Source organism: Rhinolophus hipposideros (genome assembly GCF_964194185.1).
Source record: "Rhinolophus hipposideros genome assembly, chromosome: 16".
Classification (NCBI taxonomy): domain Eukaryota; kingdom Metazoa; phylum Chordata; class Mammalia; order Chiroptera; family Rhinolophidae; genus Rhinolophus; species Rhinolophus hipposideros.
The window spans coordinates 47,332,835-47,350,804 of NC_138062.1; positions in this window are offsets into that span (position 1 = coordinate 47,332,835).

Consider the following 17,970-nt stretch of genomic DNA (forward strand, 5'->3'; position numbering starts at 1 on the left):
TTCTGGGAGACATATATGTTGAATAAAGAAAGAGCTAAAGGTACTTATGGGTGAAGTTGATTCATTTATTGAGTTCCCATGACATGCCCAGCCCTTTATGGAATTAGCATTCTCATAGGAAAGACAAATAATGAACTATTGAGCCCAAACATAAGCAAGTCATTTGAGGTAGGTGCTACAAAGAGAGGTCCTTTCAGGCGTGATTATGAGCAGGACGACAGAGGGGAGAGACATTACTCAAGAGTGGATGGGTAAGGAAGTCCTCTCCGCACTGAGACTTGAAGCAGAAAGAAGGCAGCCACTGATGATTGGGACAAGAGTCCCAGGCTGTGAGAACAGCAAGTGCAAAGGTCCTGAGGCAGCAATGAGCCTGCCACATTTTCGGGGCAGAAGGGTGACTGATGAGGATGGAGCAGAGTGAGCTCAGGGGAGCACAGTAGGAGACAAGGCCGGCAAGAATCAGATCATGCAGACCCTTGCAGACCAGCATGGAGAGGCTGGGCTAGTTTCCTAAGTGTAATAGGGAGCTAGTGAAGGTTTGAAACAGGAGACTACCATGATTTGATGTAGCATTTCCTTAGAAAAACATAAAGTTCAAATAACATAAAACCAACCAATTTAAAGTGAACAATTCAGTGGTGTTTAACACATTTATGATGTGCAAACACCACCTTTATCTTGTTCCAAAACATTTTCATTGCCCCCAAAGTTAACTCTACCTGTTAAATAGTCACTCCCCATTGTTCCATTCCCCCAGCCCCTGGCAGCCACCCATCTGCTTCCCGTCTCTATGGATTTACCTATTCTGGGCATTTCATACAAAAGGAATCATTAACGTGTGTCCTTCCTGTGTCTGGCTTATTTCACTTAGCAAAATGTTTTCAAGGTCCACTCATGTTGTAGGGTGTAGTCCTTTTTATGGCTGCATAATATTCCATTGTATGGCCAAAGCACACTTTATTTGTCCATTCATCCATGAAGGGACATTTGGGCTTTTCCCACTGTTGGCTGTTATGACTATGCTACTATGAACATTTGTGTACGTGAATGTGTTGAATATGTGTTTTCGGTTCTTTGGGGCACATACCTAGGAGTGGAGTTTGAATTTTGAAAATTTTAAACCACTGGCCTCTGCACGAAGAAAAGATTGTTGGGGAGTCAGGGCAGAGCTGGGAGGCCAGGGAGAGGCTACTGCAATGGTCTGGGTGAGCAATCCTGGTGGCTTGGCCTAGGGGTGTGACAGTGGCCGTGGAAGGATGTCATTGGGTTGAATTGGGATGCTGTGACTACCCAGACTTATCGATGGAGAAGATGTGGGGGGAGTTTCTGGCTCGAGGAAATTTTCCCCAAAGGTTTCCTATGATTCTGAGGTGAAAAAGATCTGAAAATAACGGGAACCACTCTTTACTGAGCTCTGTAGAGCCCGCACCAATCAGCTCTTCTATCGCTGAGCGAAATCCTCCATGGATTGTGGCCCCTCCCTCCTTCTCTAATGCTGTCTTCCCCACAACCCTCCTTGCTTCCCACTTTCTGGCCCCCTCTTGCCTCTAAAATCCACAGGCTTAGTCTGCCCCAGGGCCTTTGCACCTGCCATTCATTCTGCCTTGAGTCCACTTCCTCGATATCCACACAGTGGACCCTTTTAAGTATCAACTCTGAAGTCGCCTGCTCAAGAGACCGCCTCCAGTCCATGTCATTCTCTATCGATATGTTCCCATTGTATGTTCTGTTTTGTGGTATCTGAAATTATCTTCATAAATGTGTGCTTGCGTGTTCTTCTCGCCCCACTGGAACACTAACTCCTTGAGGGCAGGGATCTTTGTCTTATTCACAGCTGTATCCTCGGGCCTAGAACAGTATCTGGTATGCAATGAGTGCTCATTGGTTGTCTCCATGACTGGTGTTTTGATTGAGTGCTCCAAATAGTTCATTCATGTGCATAGGATTCTGCCCTGCCTGAAGAGATCTAGAAGATTCTGAGTTTTTGAGTGGAGAAAACCTGAAAATGCAGCTGCAAGAGCCAGCATGACCCACGCTGTCTCATGATGGCTATGATTCCAATGAGAGATGCTGCATCAGAGGGGAAAGTCAGCTGTCCTGGGAGGGAGGGTGCTGTGTGCAATGAAGAAGCAGAGAACTGAAAATAATGCACAATCTTTCTTGTTTCATGGGCAAGTGCGATGGACGAAGGCCGCCCAAGGGCTTTGTGGCTCCAAGCCCACCTGCAGGGTTAGTAATAGGCTGTGTGACCTGGGCAAGGTCTCTGGCCTCAGTCTCCCTCCCAGGCTTGTTGGGAGAAGCCTAGAAAGACTCTTGCCTCAGTGTCTGGTACACAGGAAATAAACTCTCCCCAGATGATGCATTGTTGAGTTGCTCTTACAACCAAACTAATAATTAGTATTGCATGTCCAAATAATGAATATTGCCATCATTAACATAATCAATATTATCATACCCGTAATAGTAATAAGGGCAGCTGTAGCATAGCAGGTCAGACAATGGTCTTGGTTCGAGTCCTGACTCTGCCAGTTACTAGCTGTGTGACATTGGGCGAGTCACTTCACCTCTCTGGGCCTTGGTTTCCTCATCGGTAAAATGGGATCGTGATCATAGCCATTCAAAAGGGGAGTTAGAGTTAATACATGTGACGTGTCTGGCATGCAGAGGGTGCTATGAAAGTATTTCCTATTTATTCTTATTCCTATTTTTGTCACTACTATAAGATCTGTCATGTTTGAACCTGCCCCATAATTTGAGATGTTTTCTCTGTGCATAAAAGTGGATAATATGTTAAAATAGCTCTTTTCAAAATAACCTTGTTGGATCTTGCCTACAATCCTGAATGGTTTCCCTCCCGTCTCCTCTCCAGCGCTCCCTCCCCCTTCCCCAGTTCTTAGGAAGATGGTGGATAGTGGAGGTCTAAAAGGGATAGGAGGTCCCGTGAAAGGTGAGAGACTAGGATAGATCTAGACAGGGCTGAATCAAGTCTAACAAAAATCTTAAAACAATGATGTCTTTGATAGGTTTGCATTCACACAGGTGGTGGCAGGAGGTCTTTTGAGTGTTTTAAAATGGTCACAGTAATTGGGACCAAAACATTGCATCTCAAGACACCCAATGCCATGCTTCCTGAATATTATTGGCCAAAGATAAAGATTTCTTTCAGAATGGCTTTTTCACAAACTGGAAGGATGTAAGAAGTAAATGAACAAGACAGAACTGGATTTGCTGAAGGGGTCAACCTGAGAGATGACAGAGTGACAATCTTGCCACTGTCCGCTTTGCTTCCATCTTCTCTCTTGACAAGAAACAAGAAATGTCTTCAAGGGGGGTGCAGAGAGAACAGCCTCAATAAAGGAGGAAGTGGCACCCAGAATGGCAGCAAGGGCAGATAAGAAAGAGCCGAGCTCCTTTAAACTCCGTCTGCTTGAACCAGACCCATCTGAAGGCAGAGAGAGAATTTGCAGATACAGTTAGGGAACCACTGGCCACAAAAATTTTTTCTTAGCTTATTTTAAAAATTTATTTTTAAGCATACTATATGATCTTAGTTTCAGGGGCACAACATAGTGATTCAACATTTATATACCTTATGAAGTGGTCACCACAATGAGTCTAGTAACCATCTGTCACCATCATAGTTACCTCAATATTATTGACTCTATTTCTATGCTGTACATTACATCCCCATGACTTATTATATAACTGGAAGTTTGTACTTTTTTAAAAAAAAGATTTTATTGGGGAAGGTGTTATTGGGGAACAGTGTGTACTTCCAGGACTTTTCTCAAGTCAAGTTGTTGTCCTTTCAGTCTTACCGGCAACCTTGTAGTTGAGAGGACACGCTCCAACCAACTGAGCCATCCGGGAGCTCAGTGGTAGCTCAGCGGTAGCTCAGCTCAAAGTGCTGTGTTCAATTTTATTTTTAGTTGCAGGGGGCGCTGCCCACCATCCCTTGTGGGACTTGAGGAATTGAACTGGCAACCTTGTGGATGAGAGCCCCATGCTCCAACCTACTGAGCAATCCAGGAGGCAGCTTAGCTCAAGGTGCCGTGTTCAATCTTAGTTGCAGGGGGCGGAGCCCACCATCCCTTGCGGGACTGGAGGAGTTGAACTGGCAACCTTGTGGTTGAAAGCCCACTGGCCCAGCCCATGTGGGAATCGAACCAGCCTTCGGAGTTAGGAGCATGGAGCTCTAACCTCCTGAGCCACTGGGCCGGCCCGAAGTTTGTACTTCTTAATCCCTTTCCCCTTTTCCACCCATCCCCTCGCCTCCCCTCTCTGGCAACCATCAGTTTGTTCTCTGTATCTATGAGTTTGTGTTCTGTTTTGTTTGGTTTGTTCGTTTTCTTTTTTAGATTTTACATGTAAGTGAAATTAGATGGTATTTGTCTTTCTCTGTCCAACTTACTGCACTTAGCATAATATGAAAACTTTAAACTGTGGAGAATTCCAGACATGGCCTGGATCACGGTGAGGCGCATGTGGTATTTGCTTTGGGTACAAACTATAAGGGGCACCAATAAATATTTTAATGCAATATTTAAAAAAGTAAAAACCAATGCAAAAATCTCTGATGAGCAAAATATCACAGTGTTAAGTAAACACCAAATCTGATTTTTCCTTTGGCCTCAGGTTCCAATATGACTTGGCATGTGTTATGGGTCGAATGGTACCCCGCTCCCCCAATTCTTATGTCCAAGTCCTAACTTATTCTGTCCCTAAGTTATTCAGGACCTGAGAATGTGGCCTGATTTGGAAACAGCGTGGTTGCAGATGTAATTAGTTAAGGTGAGGCCAACTGGAGCAGGTGGGCCCTAATCCAACAGGACTGGTATCCTTAGAAAAGGGGAAAATTTAGACACAGAGACATGTGCGCTCTGGGAGAATGCTGTGTAAAGATGGAGTTATGCTGCCTCAGGCCAAAGAACTACCAGAAGCGAGGAGAGAGGAGAGAACAGATCCTTTCTTAGCGCTTTCAGAGAGAGAGGGTGGGGGGGTTGGGAGGAGATTGGTCTTGGACTTCCAGCCTCCACAACTGCGATACATTTCTGTTGTTTCAGCCACTCAGTTTATGCACTATGTTATGGCAGCCCTTGCAAACTAATACAGCCTAGCTGTGTAAGTGTTAAATTTTGTGCCTAAAGTGAGTGCCTTACTCTCCTCACCCTTATTCTAGTCCTAATGCCAGAGGTGTTATTTAGGAAATGGGATTGGGGCCCTAGTCTGTCTCTCCTCCCTCCCTCCCTCCCTCTCTCTTTTTCTTTTAAATAGCAGCTTTCTTGAGATATATAAATAACATACTACAAAACTCACCCCTTTAAAGTGTATAATTTAGTGGCTTTTAGAATATGCATAGGGTTGTATGACCATTGCCACCATCTAATTCCAGAACACTTTCATTACCGCCCAAAGAATCCTGTACCCAGTATAGGTTGTTGTTTTCTGGGTTCAAAACGAAACAAAACAACAAAAAAAACAACTTAGCTTAGGCCTTTCCTGACCGGCTCAGGTAAAGCTGATGACACCTGCTTTGGTCTCCCCACTGCGGATTCCCCCCCATAACCAGATCTGGCACAGGTGTCAATCAAAGTGCACGTGGGCCATGACCCTGCAGCGGGGCCCTGGGGCTCCTCAAGGTGCCCAGGCTATCCCTTTAAATGCTGAATCAAGGGGAGATCCAGGGAGCACCCAGACAGCAGATGGGGGCCCTCGGGGAAACTAGGGATAGTGGCTATTTATCCACTGTAGTAGAAATATTCCACAATTGTTAACAGCCCAGAGGGTGAATGAATGGCAGCTGTGATTGTAATCTCCCAGTGGGTTTGGAGTTTCTTCTTTAAACACTTTAGACCTTGAGCTATTTGAAAGCAGGGGTGCACGAATCAGTTATCTATGTGGCCCCAGTGCATGCGTGGCATACTGTGGGTGCTCAATAAACGTTTGTCTACTTGGAATTTAAAGTCTGGAGGATAACAAGGTTTTGTGGTAGAAAGATGGTGAGGCTGGTTTTCCCATAATGCACTTGCGGTGAGAGGACTCCCTCATGGAGGGAGGGGGTGTACAGCTTGTTGGACAGAGAAACACCAGGAGGGAAAGGGGGAGTGAGGTGGGAGAGGGAAGGCAACCAGTAAATGGAATGTCATCGAGCTAATTACTACTGTGGGCAACTGGAGCTCAGTTCCACCAGGAACCTCTAGAGGCAGCAGAGAACACTCTCTTCAGCGTCATTGCACTAGAATGGAGAGGGAGCTGGGGTATTCATCCACTAGTTCTCATTCCTCATTGCTTTCCAGGATGTTAACTCCCCAGCATTTCTTGCTGGTCTCCCTCTCTCAAAACTCACTGGGGTATATCATGAGTGGGACACAATAGCATCTGGCATAGGGTTCTTGTAAATATTTACTGAGATAATGCATAAAAACCACAGGTCCTCAATGTTGGGTGCTATTATCTCTGAAGCTGTAACTCCCAAGCTCAATGGAAAGAAGGCTGATATAGTCATTAGGGTAAGGCCAGGCTGCTGTAACAAAGAGGCCCAATACTAATTCAATGCCTTAAAGAGGGTAGCAGTTTGTTTCCCTCATTTGTTATAGTCCAAGGTGCACCGTCCAGGTTGATGGGATGGCTCGACTCCAGGCAATCATTCAGGGTCCAAGGTTCCTTCTGTCGTGTGGCTCTGCCACTGCTGCAGACACTATCGATGCTCCCCCCACACCACCCCTGGCACATGACCATTTCTGAACCTGCTGGCCTCATCATCACCTACATCTCTCTGCCTCGGAGCGTTTCCTGGCAGCTGGAGTTTCCCGTGTGTGGAAGCAAGGCAAGCCTGAAGTGTCTGGGAGCTTACCCCCTCCAGGGGGCAGCCTCGATCAATGACTGCTGAGACTTGGTGGATAAATACCCCAACTCCCTCCTCCATGGGTGGGATGGCTCTGAGATATGTGTTCTATGCTGCCTTGCAGCATTCTCCAGCAGGATTGACGCCCAGGTGCCCATGGTGGTAACTGGCTGTCTTCCCTACTGTATCTCACTTCCCCAGTCCCCTACTGGTGTTTTCTAGGGTCATTTCACAAATAAACACTTACACTTGAATCCTTGTCTCAGGGTCTCCTTCTGGGGAACCCAAACCAAGATATGATCCTCGAGGTATTGTCATTTCCTGGCTTACTAAGGATTAAAGTCAAATGTGAAGAGATGTCCCTTTCCTTAAGGTTCAGGATAGGCACTGAAAACTTCAGCTCGCATTTCACTGGTCACATGACTGCCCTGAATCGCAAGGGCAGCTGGGAAACGTAGTCCATCCTCATGCCAGGATGTTGGCGGACATGAGTAATCTCTTCCGCAAAGGTGACTGAGAATGAAAACTTGATGACCTTATTCATAGAGTGCATTATTCACTGGAAGATAACATCATGTTCACAATCATGTCTTCCTTCCTGGGTTAACTGAAAAGTTGCTTTCTGGCTCATTCCCAGGAACAAAGTCAGTTCCCAGGCCAAAAATCATGGTGCTATAGCACTTGAACGGTAAAGCACAGAAAAATCTGACTTTTTTCCTGTTTAGATGACACATCTATAGATTAAGCTCCCGGACCCTAAGGTATCTGCCTCCCTCTCAAGCCTGCAGAGCAATCACAGAACCCCCAAATATGCATGCGTTTCTTCATTTAGGCTGCCACGTATTTGTACCCAATTTTCCTGGGAACAATTTAGAGGGTTTTAAAACATATTTTTACGGCGAGATCTATTTTCATTTTTTTTGGTGGGGGAGGGGCGAATTGCTGGTGAACCTTAAACACCACTCCTCCTCTTTTCTCTAGAGGAGGCAGGGATGGGTGGGAATGTTTCCAGTGTGCCAGGCAATGAATGTATCCAGAGCCCAGAAGAGCTGGTTCTTAATCCTTTTTGCCTTGGAAGCATTTTTTTTCCACCATCCAAGCATCTTGCCAGCCAGTTCTGCCGTGCTCTCTTCTTCCTCCCCCAACTGGGAGCCTTTTTCCAAAGCTCTCAGATTAAAAAGTGCTGAGGGCAGTGTCTCTAAGTGCTCTGCGCTCCTGTTGTCATGGCAAAAGGAGCTGGCAAAGATAGACTAACTCCTTCCTCCTCAAGGGAACCAGAAACCTGGGGCCATGGTTCAACCTGGGACTTTAGTCCTTGCACTTTTCAGCAGCAGCCTTTGCCAGCTAAGGCATCGAACTCTTTTAGAATTTTGTGTGGGTTTTTTTTTTTTTTTTTTTTTGCATTTTAAAAGTTTTTAAAAACTGAGGTGTAAGATGCTTTGGGTGGGATGTGTAAAATACATAACTTTATGTTCGTAACTCGAATTTTTATCGAGGTATAAAACTATGTGAACATCTCTCACATACAGAAGAACAACCCTGCCCCCCACAAGATTCCTTGGTGCCCCTTCCGAGTCTATACCCCATTGATCACCATTGATTAGTTTTACCTATTCTGGAACTTCCAGTAAACAGAAACCCTCACTATGTTCTTATTTTTTGCCGTAGACAATTGTCATTTTCCTAGTGTGAATCGAAACATTTTCAGGAAAGCTTGCTATTTTTACTGCTGTGTGACTTGTGACAACAATAGCAAGTGTGTACATAGTGCTTCCTGTGTGACAGCTACTGGTCTGAGTGCCTTGCATATGTCAACTCTTTTCATCCCAGCACAACCCTGTCAAGTAGGTACTAGTATCATGCCTTCTTTCCAGATGAGGAAATTGAGGTACAGAGAAGTTAAGTGACTTGCCTAAGTCACAGAGCTGGAGTTAGCAGAGCTGGGAATGAAACCCAGGCGTTCTGGCTCTGGGATTAGCCATTAAGCCTTATTTGCTGGCACTGATGAAACCTGCTGCCATGTTGTGAGCTGCCCTGTAGAGAGGCCCACATGACAAAGAACTGAGAATGGCCTCTGGCCAGTGGCCCAGGAGGAAGTGAATCCTGTCAACAACCGTGTGAGTGAGCTCAGAGTAGGTCCTTCCTCAGTTGAGCTTTCAGATGAGACCACAGCCCTGGATGATGCCATCGTGATGGCAGCCTCATGAGAGAGCTTGAGGTAGAGGCACCCACTGAGCCATGCCCAAAACTACGAAATCAGACATGTTTGTTGTTTTATACTGCTAAGTTTTGGGGTGATTTGTAATGTAGTGTTTGATAATTGATGAAATAAGCAAAAACACTGGGGTTGTTATACAGACAGTGGGGTCAAGTCACATCCCTCGGCCCAAATGCCAATCCTAAGCCTTTTCAACAAAAATTCCAGTGCTGCTTAAGCTTCAAGGCGAAATGTAATACAAAAGCCCGATCCTACCCTCAATCCCAATTGCTTGGTCCAAAATTTTTAAAAATCTGGCTGTGATGGTCTTGTGCTAAAGGTAGCAGGAAGTCTTGTACATGTTGTCTTTCCCCTAATATATGTTTTACAATGAAATCAATGAATTCTTTTTATGAAAATGAATGTTATTGAAATATCTGAATGTACCCCTTATTTCCCCCAAGATAATCCTCATTAATGGTGGTAATGGTCTTTCAGAATTTTTCCCATTTGTGAACTAAATTAAGCAAAAGTAGCATCCTACATACCTATTGCTTTGAGACCTGTTCTTTTCCACTTAATGAGAGATAATGATGTGTTTATCATGTGGGCTAGAATTTCTTCTGCTCTTCACTCCACATTGTTTAGAGAGCACCTACTATGTGCTCATCTGTGTCCGAGGGCTTGGATCCCATCAGTGCCTTCATCTGAAAATATATCTATTTAAATCCCTGCTTTGTCTTTTGCTATATTTTTCCCTCCTTCTCATCTGTAAAATGGGGATAAGTACTACAACCTCCCTCATACAGTTTTGACGAGGATGAAGTGAATGACTATTCAGTCAGGTTTTCAGCTAAGTGCTCGACACACAGTAAGAGCCATATTTATTAGCTATTGCTATGATAATTTCTCCATTATCTTTTCCCTTCTTTTCTTCCTCCATTCATTTCTCTCCAGCATGCCTCTCCCTTTCCCTTTTTATCTAGGGAGGAAGGGTGATTGAATTCCGACAGTGTTCTGTGTGGGTCCATTACCAGTGGCTAGGAAGAGAAGAATGAACTAAATTAGAAGATGCATTTGGCTAGCTCAGGGAGCAGTGGTGAAGAGCTGGAGCCAGCTGGAATGAAACAGACACATCTTCCTCCCTTTGCCCATCCTATTCCCCCGCCCCCTCCTCCAACAAATGATTTCTCATTGTTTCTGGGGATCCAGAGGGGTTTAGCCTGGCAGGTGGGCACTGAGGGTAAGGCTGGCCCCATGGCTGAAGATGAAAGAAAGGCCTGCTGCTGGCAAGAGCCACCCACTCCTTTATCTGCCTGTCTCCGAGGTCCCTCTGTTCCCTGCCCACACACCTTGCCTGCTATTTAATCAGAGAGAATGCACGCATCAGCCCTGTAGCCACCCTCAGTGGTACAGCCTTTGGTTTTTCTTACCCCTTTTAAAAATAAATCCATTGTCAGAGGAAAGAGACTCTTTACTATTTGATCATTCACTTACTCATTCATTCAATACAACAGCTATTTACTGGGGGCCACTGGGGTCAGCACTGGAAACACAAACATGAAAAGGCCATAGAACTCACTCCTCAGTGCAGCTGACACACAGATGAACAACCACCATGGAGTCAGAATGCCGCAGGGAGGAACATTCCGAGTGCACTGAGAACCCCCGCGTTTACTCTGTGGAATCAGGAAAGCCTTCCCAGTGGAGGAAGCATTGAGCCAAAGTGAAGCGATGAGCTGAAGTTTGTCAGGCTGATGAATGTGTTGGTCTGGGGGAGAGCTTCCCAGATGGATGGGGTAGCCTGGGAGTATCAGCCAGCATTCTTTTAATTGTAAGAGATAGAAACAATGCTGACCGACTCAGGTTTTAAAAAAAGGGTGGTGGTGGAATTTATTGGCTCAAGTAATTTAAAAGCAGTTTTCAGGAATGGTTGTATCCAGGGGCTGAAGTAAGGTCGGGGTTCAGGAATGGCTGCATTCAGGAGCTGGAATTTAGAGTTAGATTATTATAAGTGAACTATTACACTGATGGCCTACCTTTGTGGCAAATCTCTATAGATTTACATAAGTTGATACACATGGGGCCTGTGTGATGAAAGTTTTATGTGGCCAGACCAGGGTAGGGTGTTGGGTTGCAAGTCACAGCAAACTCATGCAGACTGCACAGCAAGGGAGGGTACTGACTTTCATCACGGGAAGTACAGAGGTTGTTTGGGTTCAGGAAGGGAACGATCCAGCACTGTTTTCATAAGTCAAGTATCGAAGATCTTGGGATTGTTGTTATTGCAACTGAGGTTACACGCTTCCCTGTTCATGCTCAATGAAAGAAAAAAGGTAGTTACCCGTGGCTCTTGTACGAGACAGGAATGTCTTTGTGGGCTTTACTGTCCAAAGGAACGTGTGGGGCAAGTTGGATTCCCTTTTCATCACTGCTGATCCTACAACAGGGCTTGAGGCAGATTCTACAATGTCACAGGGAGTTGGTTAAGAGCTAGGTTGGGTTGAGGAGAACTTAGCAGCCCCATCATTGCATGGAGAGGTGTGCCAAGCCCCGGGAACCCTGGTGAATGTGCAGTGCGGGTCTGAAATTCAGGACATACGGCCTGGCTAATGGAGAGTGCATTCAGGAGAGACGAAGGTACCCTTTCCTCCAGCTGGACACAGTCTATCCTGGGGAGCATGTAGGTTCACTTTTTTTAATTTTCAAAAGGAACTTTTTTTCATGAAAATGTTCAAACTTAAACAAAATTGGAGAGAATCATAAAAACAACCTTCATATACCGATTTCCTTACTTTAGTAATTGTCCACATTTGGCAAATCTGGTTTCTCTATACCGCCATCTACTGTCTGCACTTTGCTGGATTGTTTTAAAACAAATTCTAGGTATATTACATATCTGTTAATCTTACAACATCTATCTATAAGTCTATCAAAACTTATTATCACAATGCTATTGTTTAACACGATTTTTTTGTGTTGGAATAAGATTTACAGAGAAATTGCAAAGATAACAGGGAATTCCTGTATACCCCTCACCCAACTTCCCCTAATATTATCATCTTACATTTGTGTGATCCATCACTGTGGTACATTACTACTAACTGAACCACAGATTTATTTGAAAATTTAACAGTTTTTCCGTTAATATCCTTTTTGGGGCTGTCCAAAGATCCAGCCCCAAATACCATCGCATTTAGTGCAATGCCATTTTCACATCTACGAAAAGTGACTATAATTTCTTAATATGGTCAACTATCCAGCATTTCCCCATTTCCCTGCTTGACTGATATGTCTTGTAAGTCTCTTGGAATCCTGTAACATTTCTGCCTCCTTGTTTTTGTTTCCTTGCCATTTATTTGTAGAAGGAACTGGATTATTTCTCCTGGAGAGCAGTCCACACTTTGGATTTTGCTGATTGCATCCCCACGGTGTTGGTTGAGCACGGTCCTCTACTGTCTATATTTCCTGTGAACCAGTGTCTGGACCTTGCACAGGGGTTGGTGAACCTTTTCTCTAAAGACCCAGATGATAAACATCCTAGGCTTTGCAGTTCTTGTGGTTTCGACTCTGCCATTGTAGTGTGGAAGTGGCCACAGACAACAGGTAACCAGATGGGTGTGGCTGGGTCCCAATGAAACTTTATTTACAAAATCAGGTGGAAGGCTGGGTTTGGCTGGGATCATCACCACAGTTTGATGATCCCTGATCTAGGGGATTAATCAGATTTGGTTTTGGTGTTTGTGTTTGCAAGAATAATTCTTTGATGGTGCTGGGTATTTCCTATTGCCTCATTGGGTGGCACATCTGGTTGTCTCTCTTATCGTGATGTTGAATTTGATAGGTGTTCTGATGTTATCAGCTCAATCCATCCATCATGAAGTTCTCCATCAGTGGGCTGCATTTCAGCTTTCCTCTCTCTCCTATGTCATAAAAAAAAAAAACATGTCAAACGTAACACAGACGCACAATGGGATAAATTTGGGGAAGTTAGGTGGCTGGGTCAAGGAATAAAGGCATGGGTAATTTTGATTGATATTGCTAAATAACCCGCCAGGAGGTTTGCACCAATTTCCGCTCCCACCAGCAATGGACTAGACTGCCCAGTGCCCCTCAGCCCCACCAGCAGGACACGTTATCGTGCTTTTGGGTCTTTGCCCTCGTGGTAGGTGGAAAATAACATCTCAGTGCAAATGTAATTGCTTTTCTCTCATTAGGAGTGAAGATGAGCCCCCTGTCACCTGTTTAGGGCCACTTGTATTTCCTCAGGCACCTGGGGAAAGTGATTACTAAAGCAAAAGGCAGGACATGCATAATAGGTTGACTGGTCTATTTTTAAATCCCAGCCACTGCTGCCAGTCAACACATTCTGCTTATCTATTGGCTTGATTTTTGGCATGGACTTGGCATTCTCACCTGCTTAATTTAAATTTTAAGCACCCGAGGTCTTGGGTTCAAACGTCACCTCATCAGAATGCGTGTTGTGTGTGTCTTCTCTTACTGTCTGGTTTATTTCTGTGTTTTATATTGTCTTTGTTCCCTCACCATCGTCTTCTCTCCCATCCTGAAGAGAATGCAAACTCCATAAAAGCAAAAATGAGTGAAAATGTGGTCTCATGAAACATCTGATTTTAGGGTCATCAAAATGACAGCTATCTCTGGTTTCCTTTGGACTCAGAGTCACACTCAGTTATCTTGAGGGAGAAAGTCCTTCATCCATCCCTCCATCCATCCATCCAATCATATCTTATCAAGTACCTGCTATGCGTCACGCCCCATGCTAGACCCTGCAAACACAATAGTGACAATACAGTTATGGTCCCTGCAGGCCAGCCTCCCAGGCTAGCAGGTACCTGGAGTGCTCTGAATGAAGAACAAGATTGATCATTGCAGGGTCGAATGTAGTCTAACAGATCAAAGAAGGCTTCTTGGCTATAGGAACATTTAAGCTAAAACCTAGCCAGGAATGGCAGAGAGGAGGGAAGGGTGCTTCTGGCTATGGGGACAGTATTAGAAAGGACTGGAGATGGGAAAGAAGATGGTGCATTTAAAGAATTGAAAGGAATCCAGGTCAGCTAGAATGTAAAGCATGAGAGAGAGGAGGTGGGGTCTGGGGCAGAGGCCAGTTCCGGGAGGGCCTCTGGACCACGTTAACAGAATTGGAATTTATTCTAAGAGGTGATGGTGGCCTGGAATTTTGTGGAAGCAATGGCGAAGAAGAGAAATGGATGGATTTGAGAGGTATTAGGGTGTAGAATTAATACATCTTGGTGAGTGACTGAATAGTCGGATGAAGATAACCGGTTGTCTTAAAAGCTCATGTGCTTGGTTTGCCTAGTGGTCAGAGAGCAGCATCACCAAGGCCAAAGTCATGGCATAATGCTTCCAACAGGCTTTCGATCTGTCCCACAGCAGCAGACAGCACCTCTGTCCATTTAGATGGAAACACATGCATTGTCTGCCATATTTCTTTGGCATTCCAGGTGGAGACTAGAGCAAGGGCAAAGACACAGAGGTGAGAAACGGCTTGGAGAGGACAGTGACAAGGGTGGAGGCCCCTAGGAGATGGGGGAGATGCTGCATGGATAGTCTGAGTCTCAAAGGAAGATGAATTCTTTCTCAAGGGCAAAAAAATAAAGGTTTAGAAAGAGAATTGGAGAGACTGTCAACTCTCCTTAAAACTTGTTGGCTACACACACCATTATGCAAAGGGTGTATTAAACAGCATTAGTAATGCTAGCTGCTGTGACAGATAATCCCTGAACTTGAGTGGCTGCACACAGTGAATGTTTCCTCGTGCTCATTTAGCTGCACAAGATGGATGGTCCTCCTGGGAGGTTTCTCTCCAGGTGGTAGGGACTCAGGAATCCAGGGTCCTTCCATCTTGGGCCTTTGTCTTCTCCTAGGTGAGGCTTATAGTTCCCTAGTGGTGCTTCTAAACTTGGCTGGCACATGGGGGAAGAGAGAACATGGGAGACCCAGCATTTCTTATGGGTCAGGCTTAGAAGTGCCTCATATCGCTTCTGCCTAAATGTCATTGACCGGAATGCAGTTCCAGAGCCACATCCAACTGCAGGGAAGGCGGGGACATGTACCCTTGCTGTATGTCCAGTTGGAAAAGGAAATAGGATTTGGCAGACATGGAGCGTTGTCTCTGCCACAAATGCGACTAGCAAGAGAGGCTGGTTGGATAATCAAAATCCATCTCCATGATTTACCATAATTAGACACACACACACACACACACACACACACAAAAGGTGTGTGAAGTATCAGGAACACCATCTGTGCAGACACATAGTGCTTTGGAGTCAAAAGCTACCTTACTGCATTCTACCAAGATCCCATTTAACATTAGAACCCACTTTTGAAAACAATTTTCTTTCTTTTTTTTTTTTTTTGACATACCCATCTTCCCTTCTGACCTCAGGGTCTCTTTACTTTGCTAGCACCTTTGGCTTGTTTTTCTGTAATGCATGACTCCTAGGCTGATTTTTCTTTCACATGTCTCCTTAAGTCCTTGGTCCTTTCTCCAGCACAATTGCTTGTTTTCTTTGCCAGCCCCAGGTGGGGGGGGGGTGAAGAGAGAGAGAGAGAGAGAGAGAGAGAGAGAGAGAGAGAGAGAGAGAGAGAGGCTGAGTGGTTGTATACTAATCACTAGGCTACTACTGTTATTATTCAGCTGTGCAAAAGAGCATTCAGAAAACCCCAACTACAACTCACCTTACTGACATCTCTCTCTGTCTCTTTCTATCTTCCCCTTTCTCTCTCTTCCTCTTTCTGTCTCTCTTTCTCTGCCTCTCTGTCTTCTAGTTCCCTTTCTCTGTGTCTCCCACACCTCCTATTATTAATATATACTTTGATTGCACCAGGTGCCTCTCTTTCATTACCCTTTGTCCACACTGTCCTGTAGTTTTTATTGATGTGATTATTTCATTAATATGAAGGTAAGGGCTATGGCCAGTTTGGCTCCTGATGCCTCCTTAGCACAGAGCAGGTGCTTAAAAATATTTATTTATTTATTTATTTATTTTTTAAAGATTTTATTGGGGAAGGGGAACAGGACTTTATTGGGGAACAGTGTGTACTTCCAGGACTTTTTTCCAAGTCAAGTTGTTGTCTTTTCAGTCTTAGTTGTGGAGGGCGCAGCTCAGCTCCAGGTCCAGTTGCCATTGCTAGTTGTAGGGGACGCAGCCCACCATCCCTTGCGATGGAGTCAAACTGGCAACCTTGTGGTTGAGAGCCCGCTGGCCCATGTGGGAATCGAACCGGCAGCCTTCAGAGTTAGGAGCATGGAGCTCTAACAGCCTGAGCCACCGGGCCGTCCCCTTAAAAATATTTATTAATGAATTGATTAATAAATCAATTCAACAGCTGTGAATACCTAATTATTAACATTCCATTCTTACACTTTTCTTATTCTTATGATTTGTTCCTGACACCTGACTGGCTCTTTCCCTCACCTCATTCAGATTTCTATTCAAAGTCACCTTTCCCAACCCCACCCACTGGTGTAAAGTTGCAACTACTCTTTCACCACCAACTTTTCCCAGGCTGGGTTCCTCGCTCCATTCTTCACTCCCTTCCGCCCTCCAACCCTCCCTCCCTCCTTCTCTTCCTTCTCTTTCTTTCCTCTTTTCTTTTTTATTCTTTTAAATTGCGCTACCACACAGCAAAGTTCACAAAACTTAAGTGAATGGCTCAATAAACTTTTGCACGTGTAGATATTTGCGTATCCACCATTATTAGATATTCAAGATAAATGATTTTTCCATGCCCACAGAATGTTCTCTCCCATCCCTTCCCAGGACAGTACCCGCAGCCGTGAGGCAACTGATACTTTGATTCCCATCACCACAGATGGGTTTTGCCCGGCGTTGTTGCATGGATCAGTAGTTTGTTGTTTTTCATTGCTGCATCATATTCTATTACATGGATACTTTACAGCTTATTTATAACCATACGTTAGTTGTGCCTGTTTGAACTTCACATAAATGAGTGTTCTCTGTTTTATATTTACCCTAAGTGAGTGTCACCGTCTAACGTACTGTAAATTATACTTATTTATCTTGTTTATGCTTTTTTTCTTTTTAGAATGGCAACTCCCTGAGGGCAGGGTTCATATCAGTCTTACTCATCACTGTATCCCCAGCGTATAGAAGTTGATTCTTGTTGAACAATTGAACCAGAGAAGGTAAAATATTTAGTAAAATAGATTGCATTATGCTTAGAGAGGAAACCTCTGAGCTGTGGGTTACCAACCTGTGGGGTGCAAAGGGAATCTGAGGATGAGAAAAAAGAAATCAGAGTAATGAAAGGTTTTTGACATAAAGGAATTTAATTTATTTTTCCTGATAACATCATTTTTATTATTTATTGGAAAATAATTCTTTGTTAAAACAGAAGACAGAGGGGACAAATCATCCATAATAGGAACAGCAACTAATTTTTATACTATTATTTTAATAGCTATATAAGGTTCTTTTCCTTAGAACTTACTTAATTCCCCAGTTGCTGGGCATATTTTGACATTACAAAAAAAATGCTGCAATAAAGTCTTTACGTACTTTTCCCTTCATTTGGACTATTTCTTTTGTATAGATTTCCAGGAGTAATATTACTGGATCAAAAATAAAATCCATTTTAATGGTTTCTGATACATACAGCCAAATGGCCAAGTGGCTTTTCCAAAAGATTGTACCAATTTATTAGCAATGCTTGAGTCTACCCACTTCAATGCACACTGATCAGCATTGAGTATTATCATTTAAAAATATTTTTAATTTAATAGACAAAAAATGTAATCACTTTATTATTTTGATTTTGATTTGTTTGATGGTAAGAGAGCCTAGTTATTCCACAAATATTTGTTAAGTAACCCAGCCGTGTACTGGGTCCAGGGTACTGGTGAGTAAAGCAACCGCATGTT